A 23188-nucleotide genomic window follows, 5' to 3' on the forward strand; every position below is an offset into this window, starting at 1 on the left:
GGGCCGGGGATTTAGCTCAGAGGTTCGGTGGCCTGCCTTGCAAGCTCAAGGACCGGAGTTCAATCCCCGGCACCAAAAAAAAAAACAACAACAACAAAAATAACAAAAATAACAAAAACAAATTTCACTTTTTAAGGAAGGTAACTGGAATGAAAATAAAATGCAGGTATATTATATGTACATGTTGTATATGTTATATGTATGTACCAGTATACTAAAGCAGATCTTACTATTCTGTGTTACTTATAGGCACCAATACATTTTTTCATTTTTTGTAGCTCGTTTTACATTACTGCAAAATTGAGCAGTGGATATAAAGAGGTCCTATATACCCACCCCTTACCGCCCTACACCCCAGCTTCTCTGCTGTCAGTGTCCTACCCCAGAGGAGTTCACCTGTTACAGTGGACGAACCTGTATATCACCCATCATTATTACACTCCGCAGTTTGCATTAGAGTTTACTTTTTGTGTTACATATTTTATGGATTTTCTGTTTGTTTTGTTTGGTTTGGATTTTTGAAGCAGTTTTGCTAAGTAGTTCAGGCTCTCCTTGAATGAACTCTGTGTATCCAGCCTGCCCTTGAAGTTACTGTGTGTGATCCTTCTGCTTCAGCCTCTTGAGTGCTGGGGTTGCAGGTGTGTTCCAACATGCCTGGCTAGTCTGTGGAATTCCAACAGGATATAATGATATAAGTCATTATGGTAACATATAGAGTAGTTTTAATACTTTGAAAAATCCTCTTTGCTCTACCTATTCATATTTTGCCCTCAACCCCTGGCGACCACTAATCTTTTTATTGTCTCTGTAATTTTGGCTTTTCCAGAATGTTATATTGTTGGAATCATATGTTATGTAGATTTCTCAGATTGCCTTCTTTTTCTAAATAATGTGCTTTTAAGGTTCACATTTTTTCATGGCTTGATAGCGCATTTATTTTTGGTTCTGATATTCCATTGTCTGGATGTACCATATTTTAAGAAATATTTATTGCTTCCAAGTTTTGGCAGTTACAAAAATTTGTGTGCAGTTGTTATGTGGACATGTTTTCGACTCATTTGGGTTATCATGATTTCTGGATCTCACTGTGACTACCATTTTACATTCCCACCAGCAGCGAGCGAGAGTACTGTGACTCCACATCATTGCTAACATGTGATATCATCAGTAATTTGGATTTTGGCCATGTTAATTGGCGTGTAGTGCTGTCTCATTGTGTTTAATTTGCAATTCCCTAATGATGCATGATGTTGGGCATCTTCTCATGTGCTTTTTCTTTTCATTAGCCATCTATATATTTTCTTTAGTAAGGTATCTGTGCAGGTCTTTAGTCCATTGGTTTTTTTTTTTTTTTTTTTTTTTTTTTTTGGTATGGGGGATTGAACTCTGGTCCTTGTGCTTGCAAGGCAGGCAGCGGCACCACTGAGCCAGATCCCTGGCCCCTTTAATCCATTTTTGAGTTGTGTTTTTAACTTATTTTTATTTTGTTACTGTATGACTTTTATTTATGGGGGGCTGGAAACTGAACCCAAGGCCTTCACGTTGAGCTGTATTCTCAGCCTTCTTAACATGTTTTTATTTTTGAAACAGGGTCTTGTTGAGTTACCCAGGCTGGGATCAAATTTGTAATCTTCCTGTCACAGCCTCTTAGTGTGCAGGTGTTAAAGATGTTCATCACCATGCTTAGCTTTGAGCTGGTTTTTAAAAACGATTGAGTTAAGCAATTGCTGACTTGTGTAAGTAGATGACTTTTTCATATGTACGTAACTATTTACGGGCAGATATATATGGACAGTTCAGCGCCTCAGCAGGAGTCTCCCAGCCTCCTCTGACTTCTTCACTTTAGAATAATTGTGCCTATTTTTGAATTTTTTGTAAATGGAATTGTATATTTTATCTCCTGTATTTGCTTTTTCCCTCGGCATTATGACTGTGAGACCCCTCAGCATTTGTGTAGAGGTAATGTGTCATCATTGTTTTGTGGTCGTCCAGTATATGATGCCATAATTTATCCAGGCTACTTTTTGAGGTTACTTGGCTTTTGTAGTATTGTGTACTGTGCTACTTGAATTTTTTTTTTTTTTGAGACAAGGTCTGGCTATGTTGTTCAGGCTGGTCTTAAACTCACAGCAATCCTCCTGCCTCAGCCTCCTGAGTAAAGGGATGGCAGGCATGTGCTGCCGCATCTAGCTTAGCACAGAATTTAAAGAAATGTGTGGACCCTGGAAGGAATGGGCTGGCAGCTGGTCACCTCCTTGTGGAAGGTTCTGGAAGCTTCCATCAGTGGTCCTGCTCCCTAAAGTGTGTCTGCCTGCAGCCTCTACAGAGTGAAGGCAGCACCCAGAACTCCTGTCATGTCCAGGTTTGGTGGGTACCGTTACTATTTTACAGAAACACTGTCACATATGTTGAATTTTTTAGGGCTTATGTACCACATAAATGGAAATGCCTTATGTGCCTGAAGTTTACTGGAGAGCTAGGCCACACCAGTTAGGGTGACATGAGTGCACGGGTCATAGCTGAAACCAAAGACGCTTGTGGGTCACACAGGGAGTACTGTTAGACAGGTGGTTTCCCATGGGATAGAAACAGCATTCTCAGAATCTCATTTGGAGTCTTTTCTAAAACAACATATTGCTGATGCTTTCCCAAGCTACAGTTTAGTGGGTCCAGAGCAGTTCATCTTTGACTTTCGTTGTTCTGTTCCTTGCCTATCTTAGTTACTTTTTTTCTTTTTTTGGAGACAGGCTCTAACTGTGTAGTCCAGGCTAGTCTTGAACTTGTGATCCTCCTGCCTCAGCCACTGGGTGCTAGGATTACAAGTGTGTGCCACGAAGCCTGCCTTGCTTGTCACTTTTTTTTGAGATTCAATGGAGTAGAGTGAGAAGGAAGCCGAGTGAAACACCAGTGGGGGAAATGTTTGGGAAGGAGGTACAGAAGGAGATAGGTGAGTATAGAGTTACTGAAACCTAGGGGGAGGGGTATTTCATTGAGGAAGTGGCATTAGGGTCATTCTATGAAGTGGTCATGTAAGATTGCTAAAGAGAACTTGAGTGATGCCTTCTTAGTCACAGTTTTGCATCTCAGCAGTGCTTTGGCACAGAGTGGTATAAGGGTACCTTTTGTGGAAAATTGCCATAATTATATTCCATCTGTTCCAGAAATTAACACTTTCTTTGGTACTGGGCATCGAACTCGGGACCTTGTGCTTGTGAGGCAGGCAGTGGAATCACTGAGCTAAATCCTTGGCCCTCAGAAATTAACACTTTCCATTAAGGCTCCAGAGATCCAACAGTCTTGAATTGGAAGAACTTCAGTCTATTTGTAGTTATTGTTTCTATTAACATTTTCCTGGTAATACATCTTGGAAATTTTTAGAGTCAATTGAAAAAAAAAAAAAAAAAAAAAAAAAAAAAAAAAAAAAAAAAAAAAACAACAAAACACTACCAACTGGAACTTTCCTCTATAGTCACAGTCCTCTGTATTGTGCTGGGTGAAACTACTCAGTCTACCTGTCTTGATATTTTATTTAATTCGATAGAAAGTTATTACAGTACTCTCCTAGCTTTTGTTTTTCTAGGAAGAAGTCCCTTTATTACTGAAAATATTCAGATGTCTTTTCTACTCTTTTGAATTATATGCTGTTTTCCTGACGTGCATCTGTGTTGCTGAAAAGATAGTTGATGTTAATGTTTTGATTTTCATTCCCTTCTCCTTTCTCTTGCCAGGTGGGAAGCAATGAAATGTCTTTCTCAGGAAATAAAAGACCTCTCCCCCACAAAACAAAAACAAAACGCTCTGTATGTTTACTTAGGATAAACTAGATGATGAGGCAAAATGGGAGTGCAGTTACTGATACCGATTTATATTGTTTTATTCATGATTTAAGTTATATGTGTCAGCATGACAGAGGAAAGAACAATTTAGAGTTGTTATTATTATTGCTATTTTTGGTATGGGGATCGAACTCAGGACTTTGCACTTGCAAGGCAGGTGTGTGTCACTGAGCCAGATCCCGGCCCTAGAATTATTTGGAAAAACCAATTCAGAGTTAAGGTCAGCATTTTTCAGATAATCTGAAAAATCTCATTTTGCTTCCAATTTTCTATAAATATTCTTCAGTTTATTTAGCTATGTGAATGCTTTATTCTGACTTTAGGGAATTTTAAACATTTTTCACATTAAAACTGCATAATAAAAAACAGGAGGGTCATTTTGATTTATAGATATGCTCTCATTGAAGTGTAATGAGGGCTGGGGATTTAGCTCCTGGCAGCCGCACCTGCCTTGAAAGTGCACAGCCCTGAGTTGGATCCCAAGTAGCAACCCCCCCAAAAAAGTATAATTATATACAGTTAATGTAAATGGTGTGTATTAACGTTAAATAAATGTTTGGTGACAAATATGTACAGGCACATTTTTAAATTGTTTAAAATTACATTGATACATTTTAATTGTATCATTATACTTATTAACATATAATGGCAATTTGCTGCTGTTTTCTTTTAGATTATCCCTGAGCAGGTGGGTGAGCGTGAAACCATTTTGATACCTTTGTTTTATAATAAGGAAACTGACTAGAAAGGCTATGGCTGCATGTGGATAGTAGCTGGATCTGCAGACAGGAACAATTTGCTATTTTTTAACCCAGAAAGATTAGAAAGTTTGTTCTTGAGCTTCTGGCTCAGAATTAGACACATTTGATGGTATTTGGTTTAGCTGAAAGTTTAGGAGTTTAGGATTATCATTTCTAGTTATGAAAGGCATTGAAAAATTTGGGTATAGCTATATTATCATTATTATTATTATTATTATTATTATTATTATTATTATTGTTATTATTGTTGTTGGTTCCAGGGATTGACCTTGGGACCTCTTGGGACCTTGCACTTACGAGGCAGGAGGCGGCACCACTGAGCTAAATCCTGTCCCGACATTATTATTTTTTTAAAAGATAGCATTATTGAATATAAAAAGTAAATTTCAATTACTTTGTTCTTTTTTTTAACTTAACTTTCTAATACTTAGATATAACTTACTATAGTTATCTCCAGACAGGACAAAAAGCCTCAACAGAGTAGTAGCAAACCAAATCCAAAGCAGACTAAAAAAAAGAGACCCTGTGTCATGACCCAGTGAGTTATTCCAGATTGAGATTGATTTAGCAACCAAAAATCAATGAAGATAATATATCATATTTTGATAGATTAAAGAACAAAAAGCTCACAACCTGAATAGACTGTTCAGTTTAGTGGGGTTTTTCTGTTAGTCTCTTTGCCATCTACTGTCTAGCTCTGAAAAATTTCATCACACTATAAAGAAATCTTGATTTGTGTGTAGCACTGCACACATGTAATCCCAGTGCTCTTGGAGGCTGAGGCAGGAGGATTGTAAGGTCTAGTCCAGCTTGGGCACTTAGCAATTTAGTAAGACAAGAAAAGGGTTAGGGTTGTAGGTCTGTCTGAAGGCCTTGGGTTCATTTTCCAGTAATGGGGAAAAAATCTGCACCTAGTAGTAGTCACTCCACATCCTCTCTCACTCCTTAGCTCCTGCCAGTCATGAATGAATCCTTCTCTTTCTGTGGATTTACTAATTCTGGACATTTCATATACTTGTAATTATATAATACGTGGCCATTTATGCCCGTTTTTTTCACTTAGCATGTTTTCAAAGCTTTTCTGTGTTGTAGAATGTGTCAGTATTTTACTTTTTTGTGGCCAAATATTCCATTGGATGAATACACCTCATTTTATCAGTTGATAAGTTTTGTTTTGTTTTTACATTTTGGCCATTTTGAACAGTTGACACTGTTACAGACAGTGTTATTTGTGTGCAGGCTTTTGATTTTTTGAAAATAACCTGCTTTCAATTCTCTTGTACTGAAGAAAAAAATTGCTGCTAACGCTGTATTTAACTTCTGAGGAACTGTCAGATTGTATTTGTGCATGACTCCATTGTTTTACATTCCTATCAGCAGTGTATGAAGACTCCAGTTTTTCTGCATTGTGATTATGCTCGTTGTGGGTGTAAAGTGGTATCTTATGTTTTGATTTGCGTTTTCCTAATGACAGATGATGTCAAGCATTTCTTCATATATCTTCAGGTGTGTATCTTCTTTGGTGAAATGTCTGTTCAAAAATTTTTTGTTTTTTTTTTTTTTTTTTTTTCTGTTTTGGGATCTATCCTAGGGCCTTGCACATGCTAGACAAGCACCCTCTCGCTGAGATATATTGCCAGCATTGCACAGATTTTAAATTAGGCTATACATCTTGTTTAAAAAAATTTTAATTTATTGGTACATTCTAGGTAGACAGTACAGCTACATTCATTACTGGGATCTTGTACCTTTACATGCCAGGTTAGGCTATACGTCTTTTTATCGTTGCTGGAAAAGTTCTTTGTATATATATATATTCTGGATACAAGTTCCTTGTCAAATGCATGATTTGCAAATAATTTTTTCCAGTTCTAGAGATTTTTAAAAAACATTTTTGGATGTACCCTTTGAAGCAATTCAGAAGTTATTAATTTTAGTGAAGTCTAATTTATCTCATTTATATATTTGGCTTTGGTTGTTTGTGCTCTTAGTCTTTCTTACCTAAGAATGTTTTACCTACTCTAAGGCCACGAGGATTTCCATTTGTGCCTTACTTAGATCCAAGGGGATCCAGGACCCCCCATGGATAGCAGTATACACATGTGAGACTCGAGTCCTCTGTGTAACATGGTGTACTGCTTCCCAACTTTATTATTCTGTAACGCATTTTTGGGGTTATTTTAGGCTCTTTCCACTTACTTAGGAACTTTTTCCTTTAGTGATCATGTATTGAGGTTGTGAGCTTTTGTTCTTTATCAATATATGATATATTATTTTCATTGATTTTTTTTTTGTTGCTAAATCAGTCTCATAATCTGGAATAATTTACTGGGTCATTATGCAGGATGTTTTTTTAGTCTGCTTTGGATTTGGTTTGCTACTACTTTGTTGAAGATTTTTGTGCTGTGTTTGGAGATTATCCTGATGTAAGTTTTATTTTGGTCATGTTTTTGGTTTTGGTATCAGGGTAACATTTACTTCAGATTTAGTTGGATGTTCTACTTTTTGGGAAAAGTTTGTGAAGGATTGGTATTAGTTCTTTTTACTTTTGTTGTTGTTGTTTTTTGGTTGGGGGATCGAACTTGGGTCCTGTACTTGCAAGGCAGGTGGTGGAACCACTGAGCTAAATCCCTGGTCCGGTATTAGGTCTTTTGCCTTGGGTTTTCTGTGTGGAAAGTTTAAAAATTACTAGTTCAGTCTCTTTACTGGTAGGATCTGTTCATATTTTTAATTTCTTCTTGGCAGTTTCTGATTTTTAAGGAAATTTTCCATTTCATCTAGGTTATCTAACTTGTTGACATACATTGTAGTTGTTTATAGTTTTCCAAGTTATATAGATACTATAGCTGCAAGGTTGGCAGGGATGCTTAGTCTTTTATTTCTAGTTTAGTATTTTGAATCTTTTGCTTTTTTTCTGGCTAATAGTTAAAGGTTTATCGGTTTTGCTGATCATTTCAATGACACCCCACTCCCTCACCACTTACTGAGGAAGGAACCCAGGGCCCTTTGTATTGAGCTGCATCCCTAGCCCTTATTTTGAGACAGGGTCTTGCTAAGTTGCCAAGGTTGGGTTTGAGGTTGGGTTCCTCCTGCCTAAACCTCCAAGAGTGCTGGTATTACAGGCATGTGCCACCACGCTCAGCTCAACCAACAATTTTGATTTCATTAATTTTTTTATTATTTTTCATTTTTCATGTCATTAATTTCTGCTCAGATCTATTATTTCCTTCCTGGTTTTAGTTTAGTTTGCCCTTTCTCATGTTTTTAAAGAGGAAGTTTACTTTATTTAATTGAACTCTTTTTTTTAAGTATGAGCATTTACAGATTAAATGAAATTAAGATTTTCTCTAAGCACTGCTTTAACTATAGCCTATAAGTTTTGGTATATTTGTTTATCTTGGAGCATTGTCTGATTTCTTTTGTGATTACTGCAGTCTTTTTAAGCATTACTTTAAATGTGCATTAGCCAGAAGGAGGCAGTAATAATTGCTACCATTTACTGAGTGCCAGTCACTTTAATATACGCTGGTTTCCCTAATCCTCCTAGTAACTGTATGGTCCTTCAACTCCAGTGGTTTTCCTGTTTTACAGTCATGGCAACTGGGACTTCGTCAGTTTGCCAGGGTTTTGCATACCGAGTCATTGGCATGACTGACTCTTCAGAACTTACATTCTTCGCACTAAACTTCTGTCTGCTCTAAACTACTTGAAAAGAATGATTCTTCTAAACAGTGGATTAAATGTATTCATTTTCATAATCTGGAAGGAGTAGCAGGTAATTGGATTGCATTTAATACTTCCTATAGTCTGTTCATAGATGGAGTGTCATCTTTTCCATTTAAACATTTGAGGTTAAGCCCTAAACTGCCTCTTCTTAAATGTTAACAAGAAGTTTGTCCCAGCTTGGCTTTTAAATGTGTTTTTTTCAGAGCCCTACTGAATTTTTGTATTCACATTCTTATATGAAAGATGGTTTGTCTGCAGTTTGTTTGTTTGTTTATTTATTTATTTACTTGGTAATTGGGGATCGAACTCAGGACCTTTCACTTGTGAGGCAGGTGATGGCACCACTGAGCTAAATCCCTGGCCCTGTCTGTGCAGTTTATTAAACCTATCTATTTTTCTTCCTTTGTCTCACTATGTAGTGCAGGCTGGCCTTGAACTCACTGTGCTCTTCCTGCCTCAACCTCCTGAGTGCTACGATTACAGGCGTGCACCACCACTTTTGACTAAATCTTGCTTTAGATGGTAGAGCAAAGATTTAAATATTTTCATGTTTATTTTTTCTGTGCAGTTGAATTGCTTGTTGGGACAATGAAAGAAGAGCCTCTGTTGGTCTTTTGAAAATTTGGCCAAAGAATTTAGCATGTTTCATGTTTCATTCCTGTTATGTGTATCTTTTATAATTTATAAAGATGCTGAACACTTTGTGACCAATCAGTAATACTAAATTATGAAAGCCGTGGTGTAAGTTTTGATTGCACTCCTTTCTCCCCTTTTTTTGTTGTTTCTTCTGTTCACAATGTGTGGTAAACATAATCTTTGAGTCTGCAATTGTAGTTTGCTTTACAAAACTTTTCTTTCCTCTCAGTCTTTAGAAAAGAAAGTGTGCTGAACACGTGTGTGTGTGTGTGTGTGTGTGTTGTGAAGTATTCTTAAGTATGTCTCAGCATTCTACAGATGACCTTTTCTTCAGGTATTATGCTATTTCTCATTTGAATAAGTATGTTTTAAAGTTTTCTGTATCTACTGGTTAGTTATAGGGAATGGGGAGAAATTTACTAACCAGAATAAGATCTTAATGAAAGTTTATAGGTGCTGACAGTGATACTCTTGGCATTTTGTCTGAAGTGGACAAGATAATTCATTTGATGGTACTTATTTGAATCATGGCCTTTTACATGGCTTAACAGTGTTACAAACTTGGAGTTGCAATAGGTATTGCACTCTCATAAGGAGGGCACTAAGCCATTTTACTCAGTGGTATTTGTGTCTTCTGTTGGTTTGTATATTTGTATATGGATGAAACAAAAAGATCTATTCCGTACATTGGGAGTAGTAGTTTTTGACTGATCTGAATATCCGTATGAGTCAATATCATCATGGAAGCCTAATATACTACATTGTGTAAAATTTTTATCATTTTTAAAATGCTTTGGTGTATATTTCATGTTTATTCTCCCAACCCTGTATAGGCAGGACAGATAATTGTAAGTTTGCAGGTGAGAACACCAGGTGGCTTGGTGGGTACCTATAGTCCCAGCTGTTGAGGAGGCTGAGACAAAAGGTTAAGTTGGGTCCAGGAGTGTGGCGGCAACATAATAAACACTGTGTTGAAACATTTGGCTCCTTCTCGCAGCTGCCTTCATAAGGTTGGAATTTCTTTTTTTTTTTTTTTTGATACTGGGGATTAAACTCAGAGTCAGGCGGTGGCACCACTGAACTAAATCCTGGCCCTAGGGTTGGTATTTTTTTGAGACATCACTTATTCTCTCTTTTTTTCCTGGTTCTGGGAATTGAACTCATGACCTAGTGCTTGCCATGCAGCGCAGCATTGCTGAGCTACATGCCCACCCAAGACACCACTTACTACTGCTTGGAAAGTAAAGATCTGATACTTTGCTTTTGAAAATCTGAAATTTTTTTTTATTTAATTGAAAGTGTCGTAATACTTTGGGGGAAGGTACTTTCTGATAATTAAATTCATATGAGACCAGTTGGTTAGAGAAACCAAGTGAAGATTAACTCTAGTAATAATAAAGCATGAGATCCATTGATTAAATTTTTTAGATGTATTTTGTCACTATAATGCTTTAATCTGTTATACATTTGTCTCAGCCCAGAGCATATCTTTTGTGATTTCAAAGTACTTGAGAAATAATTAACAGTCAGAGGGTTGTTGAATTATAGAAAAGTCAGCACAGAGGGAATTTGGTGACCTTGAGTAAGTTTCATTTCAGTTATTGAAGAGTATGAGTAGTGGAAGAGGGTATTCTAAGAAGAGGCTTCACATGAGCCTTATGTCTTTGGGTATAATTTAATAGTATCTGATTTTCTTTCCAATATTTTATCATCAAAGACCAATAATTGTATACTCTCTTTACCACCTAGATCCTGTAATATTTTGCTCTATTTGCTTTTTATTTAATCTCTTGTTTTGATTATTTTCCAAGTAAATTACAGACTTAAGTACATTTTTGCCCCCAAACGCTTCAGAATGCATGTTAAAGTTTATCTTTTCTTTCATTTTGAAGTTCAGTTAAAATCTTTTAAAAATGCTTTTGATTTTGAGAGAAAGTCTCACTAAGCTGCCTCAGCTGGCCTGGAACTTGTGGTCCTTCTGCCTCAGCCTCTTTAGTAGCTGGGATTACAGTGAGGCACGGCCATGCCTGACCATGAAGTTCCATTTATAAGTAGTGGAAAACACACTTGTAAGTTACTATTCACTGCATTTTGATGAGTGTGCTTATCTGTGTGTCTCAGTTTATGGGCTTCTATAACATGATATTTAGACTGGCTAATTTGTACGCAGTAGAAATTTGTCTCTCACAGTTCTGGAGGTGAGGGCGTCCATAATCAAGGTGCTCACAGAATCATTGTCTGATGAGGTCCCATTCTTCATACATGGTGCCTGGTGCTGCATCCTCATTGATGTAAGGATCTAGGGCGTTCTCTTCAGACTCACATGTAAAGGTACTAATGTCATTTGCAAGGGCAGAGACCTCATGGGTTCATTATTTCCCCAAAGATCTCACCTCTCAATACTATCTATCACATTGAGTGTCAGGTTCCAGCATGAGTTTGGGGGGGAGTCACATTCAAACTACAGTACTGTGACCCAAACCTCTATCTAAAAGTGTATACTGTATGTTTCCATGACATATTATACATTGTTCTCACCCCACTCCAGTTGTTCTGTCCTCTCCTTTATTCCCAGGAACTATGTTTTTTTGTTTTGTTTTGTTTTTGTTTTGGTACCAAGGAGGGAACTATGTTCTGATTTTCTTTCCACCAGTTACGGTTAATACTGCCTATTTTGAAAGTGAGATTAAAGAAACGACATGTACTCATTTGTGTACAGCTTCTCTGACAAGGATGCTTTTGACGTTCCTCAGTGTTGTGTGTATTAGAAGTTATTTTTTATTGTATATTTAAAAAATTGTATTATTATTTTGTGTAACTATGTCATCATTTTATCTGTTCTTCTTTTCCTGTGTTTAGACATCCAGATTTGCCTTTTCATAGTAACTGATAATTGTGCAAGAGTCACTTTTCAGTAAACATTTTTACATAACATCAGGGAATAGTCTAAGATGTAAAATACACTGGTGTTTTCTTACTCATATTCTAGCTTTCCTTTTTGTCTCATTTTGGTTTTAGATGTGCAGTACTGTAGTTTGGGAGTACCTTGACCCCATGATCACTTCATTTCCAAACTATCTCAACCATTACGTATTGCTTTCTACATATTGGTGTTGATCTTTTAATTTTTTTTGATAGGTTGATTTTGAATTCACTATTTAGCCCAGGCTATCTGCTGCAAACCAGCAGTATCTTCCTGCCTTGTCTTCCAAATGCTGGGATTATAGGTGTTTACCACCACACCCAGCTAAATTTTTTGTGTGTAGGGGACAGTTGGGGATTGGATTCAGGGCCTTGAGGAAGCTAGTTAAATGCTCTTCCGGACATTCCCAGCCCTTGATCTTTCCAGTTTTAATCCCTTAAGCCTAATGTGTTTTGACTGTTCCAAACTGGAGTGTGTCTGTCCTTCCTTGTAATCCAGTATGGTAAAATTTTGCTTGTCTCCACGAAATTGAAGGCAACACTGAGAACTAATACAAGAATTTTAGTTTTGGGTGGTATATTTCCATTTAGCGATCAATGTATTTGATGATTAGAGACTGGTTTTGTGAATTATTCAATGTTTTCCTCATTTGAAGACGTTTAATATACCCTAATGTCATTAGTAAATGAGATCTCTTTTCCTGAGTCAGACATGTTATATTATAGTCTTTTTAATATTCCAGCCCTGTAGTGATTTTCTGCCATCATTCCTTACGTTTTTATACCCTCTTCAAAACCCCATAAAAAGTAAAAAAAAAAAAAATTTTTTTTAAACATACCCCTGAAGTTAATATAAAGATGTTGAACTAGGATCATTTCTTGAACTTCTCATGTTTTACTGCTTTGAAATATGGCATGATTCCATATCCTCTGTTCTACTTTTTAAGTTGCTATATATTAAGTGTGTTCGATCCTTTAGGTATTTTCAACTAAGCTCTCTTAATGTTTTCTATCTGAAGTTTGTATTTATTTAGTTTGTGATTTAACAGTTCATTTTGTATCTTACTTTGTGTATTACTATTTTCTCTGAGGGCTGGAAGCTAAATTGGACTGTTAGGGCTAGTAAAGAGAAAAATTTGAACCTCAGGTTGTAAGATTATAATAACTGATGTTTTAGGAGAAACACTGATGTCTGGGACCTATTGTGTTTTTGTTCCTAACCTGTTAGTAAATCTCTTGTTAAGCTAAGGGAAGAGCTCTGGAAGCACCTCTGGCCATGATGAACTCTCGACACTTAACGACAAGTCTTGTGATATTTTAAAGCCTTACAGCCTTATGTTCTTTTTCTTTAAGTTTGGTTTTTTAGTTGACATTAATAAACAGAAACAATGTTTTAAATTTCATCTTTTCCTCATCTGTCTCCTAGTGAAGTTTCTTAGGAGTGAGGATTACTCTAAAGATACAAGAGTAGAGATACAGATGATATATGAAAGCTTAGACAAGTAAGGGAAGAAGTACTTTTCTTTTTTGCCCCAAATCTTTCTACCTTGATTTGCTACTGCTGTTTCTCATATTTCACCCAACCATTTTGTCAATTTTCTTGGAATTGGGGTTTGGCTGAGGCCTCAAGGAGAGGAACACCATGAGGAATGGTTTTATTGTGCTTGACCATATATGACTCAGGTGCAAGTCCCCTTTTCTTACTGAGAACTGTGATAACTTGCAACATACAAAACAATGACTTTTAAGCTAGAGCTGGTGGAGCACATCTGTAATCCTAGTTATTCAGGAGGCTGAGGCAGGAGAATTGGCATGTTTGAGGCCAGCATGGGCAACTTAGCAAGAGTTGGTCTCAAAATAAAAAGGGCTGGGGATGTCGCTTGGTGGTAGAACCCTGACCTAGCATGTGTGAGTCCCTGGGTTTAATCCCCCAAATGGGGTTGGGGTGGGGCAGGGGGAGAGAATTGTCTTTAAAGCAGGATGCATAGATTATCAAGACAGTGGATTACACTACCACCTTAGCTGTTAGTCACTCTGCTGTTATAACAGATACCTGAGATCGTCACTTTATAAAGAGAGATTTATTTTGGCTCAGAGTGTTTAGAGGTCTCATTCCATAATCACTTGGTTCCATAGCTTTTCTGTCTGCGGTGAGGCAGCACACCATGGCTCTAGCAGGAGGTGGAGCAAAACCAGTCAAGTCATGGCCAGGAAGTGAAGAGAGGGAGAAGAAGGGGTGCTAGGGTCCCGAAGACTCCTCAAGGATATGCCTGTGGGGACCTGAGACCTTCCACTAGCCCCACATCTTGGTGCTTCCACATCCTCCCAGCAACACCGTTCTAGGGAACAGACAATGTATATGGGTCTTTGGGAGACATTTAGGAGCCAAACTGTAGCACTCACAGACTTGCAAGGCTGAGCTTGTCCCTTCCCTATACTTAGCCCCTTCTAACCGTAACCTCTTAGGTAGTGTTTGTGAAGTGCTTTGGGAAGTGAAGAAATCGGTTGAAACCACCTTAGTTCATAACTTTTCTTGTTCCTTAGCTTGTCCTTTGAGATGTTTATCCTTTAGAGATCTAAAAACCTAACAGTGAAGTTTTTCTTCTAATCTGGTTGGATTGTAGAACTGAAAGCTGATTTTGGGATTTGTCCTAGAATGTGCACTATCCTGCATCTTGGGATGTATGGGCTGTTTTCCCACATCTGTGCCTCTGCCCTTGCAGTTTCCTTTGTTGCCTTCCTTCCCATAATCAGCCCTGGTTCAGTACCTGTACAGCTTTGGCTGATTCCACAGGACGTTCACGTTGGCCTTCACTGGTTCCTTTTATAGCACTGACTGTGTGTATGTGTCTGAGTTCATTGTAAAGCTGTTCAAGCTTTGAGACCATTTGGTTATCTTTCTTACTATATTTTAAAAGTGTTGAATTGGATATATTCCTCCTAGGTATACATTATTCCACCAAACTTGATTCTTAGAAACTAGTGTTATTACAAGAAAAAATGAAAATCGTTAATAGAGTCATAAAGCCATCGAGCACCTAATGGTGGCAGCTGATGGAATTTCTTTACTACTATGCAGGACTGTATTCAGACTCTTTCACATAAATTTACATGCACTTGACTGTTCAAGGAGGTTGCAGGTATTTATTTCCTCGTTTTAAGAGTAGAGTGTAGCTGGGTGTGGTGGCACACTCCTATAATCTTAGCACTTGGGAGGCTGAGGCAGGAAGATCACTGCAAGTTCAAGACCCACCTGAACTACAAAGCAAGACCCTGTCTCAAAAACAAAACAAACAAAAACCAAAAACAAATACTAAGAATATGGAATTTGCTAAAACTCACATAGCGGTGGATCTGAAACTCAAATCTAGTATGTTAAGTATCTGAAAGTAATTTGTATTTGTGGTTTTTATTCAGGTAGGTTGTGCGTTAAAAAGAAAGTATATCTGAAGGTACAGAATAGATTGAGTGAGGATAGTTGCGTTCTTGTCTTTACTAGAATTCCATTTTTATTTCATGATCCAGGGATTTATATTTGGCAACATGCTGTTAGTGAAAGTTCATTTTTAATATTTTGAGAATTAAACAATAACTTCTGTAAAAGTATTTGCCAAAGTTAACAAGTGCTAATAAAATCTCATTACTCATTTTTTTTTGTTTTTGTTTTTTTTTTTTTTTTGAGACAGGGTCTCACTGTGTAGTTGAGTCTGGAAATCACTATGTAGCACAGGCTTGTCTCAAACTCCCAACAATCCTCCTGCCTCAGCCTCCCAAGTGCTGGGATTACAGGTGTGTGCCACCACACCCGGCTTCATTACTCAGTTTTAATACTAGAATGTTAGAGCACTGTAGACACACAGAAAATGATTTGGGTATTTTCTCAGTTCAGTGTTACAGGGCGCGAAATTAGTACCATTTTAGATGGAGAGAAGTTAGTCTGTTACTCCAGAATGTATTTCTTGGAAATAGGTCAGCAAACTTCTCCTCAGGGCCATATCTGGTCAGTGAATTAAGAATTTTTTTTTATACAAATAGCTTTATGTTTTAAAAATGTTGAAAAGATATTTTTATGAGAATTGTATGAAAGTCAAATTTCAGCATCCATAAAGTTTTATTGGAATGCAGTTATGTTTGTTCATTTACTTATTGACAGTTGCTTTTGTGTACCACTGACAAGAGTTGAGTAGTTGTTAACAGACCATGTGACTCAAGATGCCTGAACTATTTATGGAAAATCTGTGCCAGTTTCTTTGCCTTAGGGTATTAGTGCTTGATTTTCTCCGAGGAACTTCCATGCGAAAGCTGATTACCACTGAAGACTCCTGGTAGATGCTTGTGATAGGCTTTATGGGAAAAGTATATATAACTGGAAAATTTGACCCTTTCTTTGCTCATTGTCATTTGCCTCTGACAATTGCAGCTGAGGTTGGGCATTCAAGTTTTATTTTATTCTTACATGCTGAGCTCGCTAGTCCATTTTATTTGGCATTTTGAAAGGCACTTTTAAAATGGCTTACATTGGGATTTGCTTTTGAGAAGCTACTAATTGGCAGTTCCAAAATGGATAGATTGAGGCCAAGTAAAGCCTGTAGGTACTTGTCAGGCTACAGTGAAGTTAAAAATCACCTGCTGTCATCACTAGGGAATTTTATTATCATTTTCAATTTTGAATAAATGAAGAATCATTAGATTCCTGGAACTGCAGCACTGAATAGAGAAACTGGTTATTTTGCCTGTATGGAGTATGTTCCCTTTGTCTTTAGAGCTGCTTAAAGTACTCTTTACTCGTTTTTTTCTGGCTTTGGTTAAAAATCATTTCTCTGTTTTTAATTAGGAAATGCAGAAATAGAGCTGCCTGAGTTGTCATAACTTAAACTAGCCACAGAAATTTTAAACTGTAGGGGGAGGGAGGTGGCTGGCTTAGTGGCAGAGTTTATCATTGAATTGTGTTTAAAAAAACCAACAGGGTTGTGTTTGTTGTCATAATGCTGGTAGTTTGTGTTATATGATGCTGAAGATAGTTATAGGTACGATGAAAGAACTGTTGAGGGAGAGTTCAGCTTCTTTAAACTTCTAGTTCATGTGGAACTTTTGTAACTTTGGTCTAGTTTTGACAAGTGGAGTTCTTCATCATGTTTTCTTGCAGAAGTGTAATTTAAGTAAAATGAACTCTGGATTTGACAGAAGTGTTGAGGCATATCACCCCATAATATTGTATTATTTGAGTAATTAAACTGCTTTACAAGTTGGGGTGAATTAGCTCAGATTCCACTTACCCACTGCCTGTCAGCAGAAGCAGCAGGTGGTCAGAGTTGGAGTGAAGATGGGGGATGGGAGAGATGGGTGGGTGGGAGGCATAGTACAGGTGCACCGCACTGTACGGCCAGAGTTCCTCTTTGAATTAAAGGGGTGTGTGTGTGTGTGTGTGTGTGTGTGTGTCCGTCCGTGTGTCCGTGTCCCTCTCCTCTTCTTTTCTCCCCTCCTCTTTTGTGGGGAGAGGAGAGCTAAGTAATTTACAAGCACCTACCTCAGATGAATTGCCTCGTTTAATAGTTGGTGTTTGTGCTGTTAGTATTTTGATTTTATTTAAAATTTCATCTATTGAAGATGAAAGAGTTGTGATAATAGCTGAAAATGTCCTGAAGGGCCACTGATGGACTTATCCTTGGGTTTGTGTGTCTTCTGGGAAGGAGTAGGATGGTCCTTAGTAGGGGATGAGAGAAGCTTTGTGGGTTCTGCCACTTCCACCGTCCTCTCTTCTTTGCCACCATCTCACGGAACTGTGATCGCTTTCTCTGTTGTGTCTCTTCTGTGTTTGTTACCTCCTGCCTGCCCTTGCTCCTGCCTTTGCAGGTTTCTGTAACAGCGCTAGGAGGTTGTATCTGCTCAAGTTGAGCAGTGGATTGTTAGAATATTGGATTCACCCTGGATGCATCCCTGGGAGGTTTTACTACCAGTAGGGGTTTTATTTCTCACCTATGCTCATTTTATCTAAAAAAAGAAGATAAGAATGAAATGATAGATTGATTGAAACAATCAGAAGCAGGATAGCTTTCTTTCAGTTGGAGCTCTTTGTAGTCAGTCAGGAGAGGCTTTTGGGAGAAGCAAGGTTTTTGTATTTGAGGCAGGATAGATTGGGACCAATAGCCTTTTAGAAACTGAGGCTGGGATTGGAATTGAGTGGGAGTCCATCAGTGGCTGTGCTGTTTTTTCTGTATCAGACATGGCTGTAGGTGCTGGAGGTAGAAGTCACTTTGTGTACCGTATGTGAGGGTGGCACAGCTAACTGGGAGAAGAAGGTATAAAATGGGTACAGTCTAAGAAGTGTCTCCCTTAAAGATGTCTTTGATGAGTAGTTTCAATGGAAAACCATTGAGAAGATTGTCTCATTGGAAGATCACTGAAGAACTGTACAGTTTTGATACAGCATTTGAGAATAATCTGTGATAAAAGAAGCCCTCCCCAAGTTTTCATTTGTTTTTGCTTCATTCATTTACCCTTTTCGAGTAAATTTCTGACATTCACTGAATCAGCAGGGACAGGGAAGAAGATAGAATTCTTCTTCCAAGAGTGCTCAGTTCAGTTTGGCGGCTTTTATTTTGAATGGTTCTTTTCCTGTTCTGTCACAGCAGAATTGAAAGGGGCATATGGCTTCTGTAGAGTGATGGAGTCAATTGTAAGGTGTACATTACATACGGATCAGGTAAATCATTACAAACATAGACTTTTGTCACTCCTTATTGAGGCAACGGTTGAAGTTTTTATTATGTTCTTAGGCTCTCAAGAAAGCTTGACAGTTTCTGCATTGGCCTCAGGCTTGTACAAGGTCACATCAGCGTTCTGTGACTTTGTTGCTAAATTCTCAGTTTTGCCCCTTCAAGCTCCCTGGCTTTTTCCTTTTGTACAGGGTATGTTTCTTGGTTTTTCTTCTCAAAATCATGTTCTGCTTCTCTACATGGTCCATAGAGTAGCTCCACGTGCCTGGCCATTTTCTGTGTATTCCGACACCAGTTCCCACATGTATTGCTTAAGACTGCTTTTGGCTGAGGCAGGAGGATTGCAATTTGAGCCTAGCTTGGGCAGCTTAATGATTTCGTGAGACCCTATCTCAAGATTAAAAAAAAAAAAAGAAAAAGGGCTGGGGATACAGTTTAGTGCAAGGGCCTTTTGTTAAAAAGGAAAGGTTTAGTTATAAGAAACAATTTCATTAAAAATAATTTAGTTGAGGTGAGTCTTATTTTTAAGGCCATCTATTCACTCATTCAACATTCATTGCATAGGTTCTCTGTGTATTCTAGGTATTCAAGTTATAGAGGGAATTGTAGCTAATCCCAGAGCTAGGTCCATTGCCTGGAGGCTGAGCCCATCAGCTAGTTCTGTACTCAGAAAGACAGAACCTTAATGGTAGGCAAACACATAGGTCTTATTGAGTCTCAAACTTGGTAGTGATCACAATCACCTGGAAGATTGCTGAAATAGATTGCTGGTACCATTCTTAGAAGGGAGCAAAACTGCCTTTCTATCAAGTTCCCTGGTGATGCTGAAGTCACTGTTGTTCCTCTGGAGACTATCCTTTGAGAACAAGGGCCTTTAATAAATTCCTTTGAGGTGTTTTCTCTTACCTGCATATGCATGTTTTCTAATTCTCTTCTGCCATGATGGGTGTCTGACATCCATACCAAGTCTGATAAGGTTGTATCAGTAAGAGTTATGTTCTTTCTTTTGTACCAGGGGGGTCAAACTTCGGACCTTGCATTGTGAGGCAGGCAGTGGAACGAACCACTGATGTAAATCCCCAGCCAATGGAGTTCTGTTCTTTTATTTTTTTATTTTTTACTTTTTGGTACTGGGGATTGAACTTGCACTTGCAAGGCGGCACAGTGCCACTGAACTAAATCCTGGCCTGAGTTCTATTCTTTTAAAGGGCATGAAGGTAGATAGACCATGAAATGGGCCCAATAGAACATGGAACCAGTGATTGTGATGGTGGGATCTGTTTTTCCTGTATTTTTGTTTCTCCTCTTTTTATGGGGGGGGGTTCTCTTTTTTTTCCCTGCCTTTTTTTATTCTTTGTGAAACTCCTACTAGTTTTCCTCAGACTGAGTCAGCTCTGGAAGTTCTTTTTCTTGGTGGGGTTGAGAGAGAGTGGTATGATGTTCAACTTCTCTACAAACCTTTTCTCTTGAGATTTAACACAATGCACACCCACTCCCCACACCCGCCACACTCACACCCTCCCTTAGTTTTAGTAATCTTCTTCAGCTTTCTCCTCGGGCCTTCACAGCCCTGGAAGGAGCTGCTTAGGCAGAATGTTGGAGACTGGGAGGATGCTAAGTATGGAAAATTTGAAACAGGACTGAAGCAGTAGAAAAGACAGGATAGAGAAGAAAAAACAAGTAGGGATGAAGAATGTATGAATGGAAAATAAACTTTCAGAGTTAATGTCCTTAAGTGTGATTTTTCTGAAACAGATGTTGTAAAGAATGTCAGAGCAAAAGTAATCCCAGCACTCGGGAGGCTGAGGCAGGAGGATTGCTGTGAGTTCGAGACCAGTCTGGGCTACATAGTGAGAGCCTGTCTCAAAAAGCCAAAACCCCCCCCCCAAAAAAAAACAAAACAAAAAACAAAAAACAAAGAATGTCAGAGCAAAGGTGTGCAAAATATAGTGGTGAGACAGAAAGCCCAAGCAAATACAGTACTAGCACAGAAATGGTGAGGAAGAAGTCACTGGTGGCTTTAGTGTATAAATTTGGGATGAGGATTTGTGGCAGGGAAATGAAGGCACGTATCAAAGATTATACTTGGTCGTTTTGCTAGAAATTTAAAAAATAAAATCTGTCTTTACCTTAGATGGATTCTTTCTAAACTGCTTTTACTGGCTTATTTGATCTTCACAAATAAAATGTATGGCCATTATTTTTCTCCATTTCACTAAAGGTGAAATTTAAGTAGAAACGTACTTTACTTAGAGCCTAGTTCACTGAGTGATTGTGAGCATAGGCCTTGAAAACAACCCTAAATCTGTCTCTGTATCTTATTCCTTGGAAATGAGGTTCTCTGACTGTTTTTCCAGTTTTGGCTACATCTACCTAATGAGAAGTATGCCATCTTTGATTTTTTATATTGCCTCCATTTCTTCTAGGTTTATCTATTTCTTTCTCTGTCCCTCCCACCACTGCCACCCTAGTTTAGGGAGCCTCTGCTTCCTGCTTTGCCTTTTGTCTCTTAATGGAGCTGCTTGCTGGATTCTAGTCTTTCTCTCTTCTATTTTGTTCATTTGTGATATTTGGAAAACAGATCTGTTCTGACATTTACTCATCAGACAAGATCATGCTTTAGATAGAATCTGAAGTCCTTGGTTTACTTCCAGATTATCCCATTTAGCCTATTCTTCGACTTTTTCTCACATATTTAAGCTGCATAGAATTATGTTCACTTCTTAAAATAGATCTCTGAAGATATCAAAGTATTCTAGCAAAATTATGAGTAGATTTCATCATGGCCTTAAGTTTTAAAATACAGTTTAAGTTTTCTTTTATATTCTCACTTAAATGGGTAAGGCAATAAAAATTAAGTAAAAATATCTGTCCAGGAGACTTAAAGCTGGTAAAAAATACCCAAGATTTTCAGCTGTTAGGAAAATTTGACTTCCTAGAACACTGAGATGCACAGAGATTTGACCTGTAAATGTTTTAGTATAAATTGCGCATTGCCTGCCTGGGCTGTTCAGTAGGTTAATTTTTTTGGGGGGGTGTTAAAGGTTGATTCTTTACAACAGGAGCAGTAGGTACTATAGCTGATACCGCTCTTATGTGGCAGATGAAATGTCCATCTTAAACATCAGATTCTTTTTTTTTGTTTTTTTGAGACAGGGTCTCACTATGTAGTTGAGACTGACCTGAACTCACTATGTAGCCTAGGCTGGTCTCGAACTCACAGAGATCCTCCTGCCTCAGCCTCCCAAGTGCTGGGATTACAGGCGTACACCACTATGCCCCGCATCGTCAGATATTTTTGACATAACTACTAAGCCATTCTAATTACTGTGGGAAGAACATGAAGCCTGATGGACAGAGTGTACTTTTTGGCCTGGCTTACATTTATTCTAGCTCTGACAAAACTACAACTAGACTTTTTGATCTTAGCAAGTCAAGTGACCCAGCTCTTTTTCCCTGTCTCATAAAGGGGCTTAGACTAGTAAGTCATTCTCTGTGGGGCTGGGGATGATTTTATCTCCCAGGGAGCATGTCACAATGGAGTTACTTTTGGTTGTCAGTACTTGGTGGGAAGAGGTGCTAATGAGTTCCAATGGGTAGAGGCCATGGATACCAGTACAGAACATTCTTTGTAATGAAGGATGATTTGGCAGTGGCTCAGTGTTTTCTCTGTTCAAATTTATGCTTTCCGTATTTGCTTGAAGACTTTGCCTGGCCCTGTATACCTACTAAGTCCAAATGTGTGCCCGTCCATTTTATCCAAATGGGGAATCTTACCACTGCATGCATAAATCTTGCTTTTTACAGATTTCCATGCTTTATTTCTTCTTTTTCTGTAATGCTCTTCTGTGCGTCCTTCTCATACATTTATAATCTCTTAGACATAATTTCTTTGTGTTAATTTAGTATCTAAAATTTAGATTGGATAATCATAGTTAATTTCACTTAGTATCTTTCTTAAGTGTTTAAGTTTCTCAAAGGATGTCCATTTTCTCTTTCAAATATTTTCTCCGCTGCATTGGTCTTTGTGGAGAAAGTTTTGGTATTTTTTAGAACCTGATGGGCCTAGAAAGAAGAATAAAACAAAACTTAGAAAAAGCTTATTGTTACCGATGCCTTTCTAGATCAGTAATATCTTTTTTGGGGGCATTGGTCATTGAACCCAGGAGCTCCTGCCTTTTAGGCAAATGCTCTACCACCCAGTGTACTCTGAGTGACAACTGGCTTTTTTTGGGGGTGGTGGTGGTACTGGAGATTGAGCTTGGGACCTTGTTTGCAAGGCAGGCAGCAGAACCACTGACATAAATCCCCAGCCCTAGTACTTTCTATTTTTGGTCTGAGATCTACCAAGTTTTCTAGCCTTGAACTTGTGACCCTCCTGCCTCAGCCTCTCAAGTAGCTGAGATTATGGGCGTGTGGCTCTGCTAGTAGTATCTGTTTTGATGTGGTCTGAATATTCTTCATTTTGTATGATCAGAAATACTTTTGTTAGAATTAAGGGGTTTACTGTCAGTCGATTCACTCACATGACTCTGTATTTAGAATCTGGGATCCATTACATTATGTATTAGGTTAGGTGACAGAAGAGAAC

The 23188-nt window shown here is 38.1% G+C and overlaps 1 protein-coding gene across 1 annotated transcript in view; it reads left to right on the forward strand.

Annotated features, from left to right (window-relative positions):
* The first annotated feature begins 2166 nt into the window (after positions 1-2166).
* Zfand3 (zinc finger AN1-type containing 3) overlaps positions 2167-23188 on the forward strand; it is a 262726-nt gene continuing 241704 nt past the window's right edge. The window contains exon 1 of the mRNA XM_010638851.1: positions 2167-2367. The gene's annotated coding sequence lies outside the window, so the exon portion shown is untranslated. The remainder of the gene's footprint in view (positions 2368-23188) is intronic.

This window comes from Fukomys damarensis, unplaced genomic scaffold, assembly GCF_012274545.1.
Source record: "Fukomys damarensis isolate Sample0158 unplaced genomic scaffold, DMR_v1.0_HiC HiC_scaffold_20, whole genome shotgun sequence".
Taxonomy (NCBI): Eukaryota; Metazoa; Chordata; class Mammalia; order Rodentia; family Bathyergidae; genus Fukomys; species Fukomys damarensis.